At 42.2% G+C, this 5000-nt stretch overlaps 1 protein-coding gene across 1 annotated transcript in view; it reads right to left on the reverse strand.

Moving 5' to 3' along the window:
* Positions 1-24, reverse strand: part of hoxb8a (homeobox B8a) — a gene marked incomplete at its 3' end in the record, with an annotated part of 13424 nt that extends 13400 nt beyond the window's left edge. The window contains exon 1 of the mRNA XM_084073105.1: positions 1-24. This exon is cut by the window's left edge and continues 892 nt beyond it.
* Positions 25-5000: the final 4976 nt, after the last annotated feature.

The raw sequence follows: 5000 nt of genomic DNA on the forward strand, positions 1-5000 counted from the left end.
CCACATCACACAGAACAACCACAGGGTTTCTCCAACGCTCCGCTCGGCGCGTCCGAAGCCGAACTCCTTGCCCCGGTATAGCCCGTCTCTATGCTCGGTCTGTCGGCTGTTCGAGGCTCCGCTCCGCGCTCCTCCTGTGAAGATGCAGGAGAGAGAGAGAATGAGAAAAGAGGAGAAAAAGAGAAAGACGGAGAGAAGGGAGAATGAGAGAGAGAGAGAGGGAGAGGAGGGGAGGGGAGGAGGGAGGGAGGGAGGGAGGGGGGCCGTCGAGGGAAGAGGGGGGGTGGAGGGAGAGAGAGAAGAGAGAGAGAGAGAGAGAGAGAGAGAGAGAGAGAGAGAGAGAGAGAGAGAGAGAGAGAGAGAAGAGAGAGAGAGAGAGAGAGAGAGAGAGAGAGAGAATATGTGCAGCATTAATATATTCAGGAGGGGAGGGGGGACTTAATGAGAATTTTGCCGCTTTGCATCCGATCAGATGCACACAGACCCCCTCCCCTCCCCCCCTCCCCTTCCCCCCTTCCCCTCCCCCCCCCCCCCCCCCCCATCCTCACCAACTAAAGCCACTCTCCTCCAATTCAACCAGGAGGAGAGAGCAGATTGATTCTCAGCAGCTTGGAGCCTCATTCAGAGGGAGAGAGAGAGAGAGAGAGAGAGAGAGAGAGAGAGAGAGAGAGAGAGAGAGAGAGAGAGAGAGAGAGAAGAGAGAGAGAGAGAGAGAGAGAGAGAGAGAGAGAGAGAGAGAGAGAGAGAGAGAGAGTTTAAAACACAGGAGAGGAGGAGAGGAATGAGAGGGGGATGAGAGGTGGGGTGGGGGGTCTATGTCATTAATATTTGTTTTTTCTTTTTCCTTCTGCCTACATTTTTAACGAGAATGCGTTTAGAATCAATCTAGTGAAGGAAGGCCTCCAATTGTCAGGAGAGAGAGAGAGAGAGAGAGAGAGAGAGAGAGAGAGAGAGAGAGAGAGAGAGGAGAGAGAGAGAGAGAGAGAGAGAGAGAGAGAGAGAGAGAGAGAGAGAGAGAGAGAGAGAGAGAGAGAGAGAGAGAGAGAGAGAGAGCATATAGTAGAATGAGAGAGAGAGAGAGAGAGAGAGAGAGAGAGAGAGAGAAAAGGCCATCCTAATTGGTATCAGTTTTACTATAAATGTAATTGCGGTTTTAAAACAAGTTGTCTTGTCCTCACTCACACACACACACACACACACACACACACACACACACACACACACACACACACACACACACACACACACACACACACACACACACACACACACACACACACACACACTCACACACACACCGGTCAGAATAAACGAGCAGGGCCGTCGGTGTAACATTGGATGATCGTATACTTTTATAAATATGATGTCTATAAAGATATGAAGGCCCGGGGCCTCTGAGAGACGGGCCGGGCCGGGCCGCCGTGCAGGCGGGGATAGGCGGGGAGCCGGTAATAGAGGAGTCGGGGCCGTAAACGGTTTAACAAACTATAAAACGTCATAAACCGCGTCGGGCCGGGCCGGGCCGTGCCACCACTGTGTGGTTGTTTACGTCGGGGCATCAAAATAAAGCCGTTAAGAGGTTTTACGACGCGCGCCTTGAGTTGACCGAAGGCCGTAAAAACGCTGCTTCACGCGCGCGCGCACGGCCCCGGGTCCATGAAGGTGCAGCCACGGCCATGTGTGGAAATATCCCCTGTATTTAAATGGTATCTTTATTTATGTTTTAATTGTGTTTTTTTCTCTCCATAAGGTTATATTATAATATCAAGGGCCGAGGGTTCGAGCCCCGTGGGTCACAGTGTTGAGACAAAGGTTATTATGTCACCTTTAACGAGCCAACGCTCATAAAAACATAATCCACATATTGTTAAGTATGGAACTGAGAGCATAGTACAGCCACACTCCCACAGAAAGACAAAGAAATATATAGCCTATACTTCCATTGTTTATAATATTAGTCTACTATGAATCATCATTTTATTTCGCTTCTATCCTGTGTTAATTATTTGTACTGTGAGGTTTTGGAAGGTGAAACCTGGTCCACTTTGTGATGAAGCTCCGCTCAGAGTCACAGCAACATTTAAATGTTTAATTTGGGCACATCATCAACATTATATGGCCGCGCGTGCACGAGGCGGACGGGGCAGTGTTTCCATCTCAATGAGCTTATTATATATTTCCACGTTGTGTTTAAATCAGTCTGAAGAGCTCGTTAACTGTTGGCCGACCAATTTTCCCAAAGAATAATTGATCCTCTATCCTCTCTATGTATTTGTTTATGACAATATGCTATACACAGCGCGGATGACTCTAAAAGCTGCCTTTTGGAAGGAGAGTAAAACATTTATATGTTTTCAAAACGCTTCATATTTCTGACACACACACACAGCAGTATGTTATACAAACACCTGCTATAAAAGTCAATTAGCGTTTATGTTTGATATACAAATATCTGTAAATGTAATTCAGCTCGCATTGGACTGCATGTGCAGAACACAAACCTTATAATGTCATGTATATGACATATACATGACATTATCCATTATACATATAGCCATATACTATATGTAGGCTACATATAGCCATATACTATATGTAGGCTACATATAGCCATATAGGCTATGTGTATTATGGACTCAAACAACAGCATCTCTATAAGGATTGAGGCTCTGTGTTGTCCAGGGCTAAAGTTGTCAATCTGCTCTGTCATATTTTCAGCAGAAACGCAAAACGCATTTTTTTTTTTTAAACATTAAAAGAATCATCATGAAATGGAGCTGAAATGTTCTTCTTTTGGCCTCGTGCGCGGACCCGTCACGTCCCCTGTCTGAAAGCCCCACCAGTCCACAGCTCATTAAAACATCTTAACAACTGCAGAAAATGAATTAAAAGTTACATTCTCTAAGTGTGTTTATGTCCGCGTGGTGTGTGAGATTATACCAGGGACTTTCCGAGCTCTCTCTCCAAAGGAGCACTGTAGTGTTCACATTATAACTCTTAACATGTGTATATATATTATACATTGTTCTGTGGTGTTGTAACATATTGTAACACATTATAATCCTTAACATGTATTATATGTACATGGTTCCGTGGTGTTGTAATATCATTTCATAACCATTATTATAACATAGTATAACTCTTAACATGTGTATATATGTTTATGTTTCTTTGGTGTTGTAACATCATTTCAGAGACATTATTATAACACTAACATGTTTATGTATTATATTCTGAAAGGGAATTGGAACATCGTCCAATGTTTTTCTGTCCTTGATGTGAATGTTGTGCATAGGTTACACAGTCAGACCTGATTTATACTGTTAGTTGCTGCATGCTGGTGTTGTTGTTGTTGTTGTTGCGTGCAATAAATAGCCGATCTACAAGCTCACAACACGTCACGTTCGAGCTTGTAGATCTGCTACTTACCGAGCAGCACACGACACCTGGCTGCACGCAACTAAAGTATATATATAACTGAGGCTTTAGTTTGGAATAAACATTGTTGGAGTGAAGCTTAGCTGACCATCCATCCATTCTAACACTCCGAGCACTTACTGCTGTTACTATCAACCACAGCCTCTGTGTTCACACTGACAGCGGCTTTCAACGTCTCTGTCTCTGTCTCACGCACACACACACACACACACACACACACACACACACACACACACACACACACACACACACACACACACACACACACACACACACACACACACACACACACACACACACACACACACACACACACACACACACACACACACACACACACACACACAGACCAAAGCACACATCAATCTAGTAGTCGCTTCCCCCTCAAAACCTCCTCTTAAGAACAAGCCTCTCCTGGCCCTAAACTGACTTTTTTCTTTTTTTTTCTTCTTCTCCTCCTCCTCCTCCTCCTCCCCTTGTTGGAAAGTTAGCCGTGCGTGTGCGTGCGTGCGTGTGTGTCTGTGTGTGTGTTTAGTGGAAGGAAAGAGGCCTCGGGGTGGGCTGTGTCGCCCAGCCCAGCCTGACTTATGCAGAGCTGAGGCGCGGTTCATTGGTGGAGCAAGAGTGCCACCAAGTGGCCTCTTTGTGTCATGACATCCCGGAACAGAAGCCTCTTTCATTTCATGAGGGCTTTTATTGGATCTATAAAGTCGACAATAAAAAAAGCTTAAACTGTGGGAATAAAACCCCAGATTGGTTCTGGGCGGCACAGCTCAATAGTTGATCTGGGTTCTGTGTTAATAAGCCTGAAAAATAACTGGAAACTGTAACAAAAAAAAGAGGTTTAATTTGCTCTGACATAAATATAATGTGAACACAACCATATGCAACATCTACAATAAGTTACTGTGTGAATGATGAAGATAGTCCTGTTTTTAATGATACAGTAACATTGATGGCTCATTCTGACCTCTGTGGTAGAAATTGAAATATTCTGAAATATTTGCGCAAAGCAATGTTTAATTTCTTCAGTAAAAACACTTACAATTCAATATAATTCAAAACCAATGCAATATAATACAGTCAATTGGGTAAATTGTCATGAGTGTTTGTATATAGATAATTATAATATTTTGTGTTTTGGCAATATGAACGTTTTGAAAATAAGATGACAATATGCCAGACTTAACTATCACAACATATTTCTCATATCTACAATACAATTATGAAATTAATTAACAATGTTTGCATTCATTTATTATAGCCATTTAATGTAGATGCAAGCTGTCATAATGAGTGTAAAAATATGAATATTAATACATTAATTAATAGTAATTGTGACCATATTTTATTAGTAAACCTGAATTTTAATCCGCAAATGTTTTGTACAATAATAATATCGTATTATACAATAATACTATTGATACTAATGCAACTACAAGTGTCTAATAATAGTAATAGTAATAATAATAATAATAATGTTGTTAGATAATAATATTATACCTTTATTTTAATTTTTAATTTTGAAACGATTTCTTCATGATTCTATATTTTCAGTGATA

The sequence above is a fragment of the Gymnoscopelus microlampas genome, assembly GCF_963454915.1.
Source record: "Gymnoscopelus microlampas genome assembly, chromosome: 11".
Taxonomy (NCBI): Eukaryota; Metazoa; Chordata; class Actinopteri; order Myctophiformes; family Myctophidae; genus Gymnoscopelus; species Gymnoscopelus microlampas.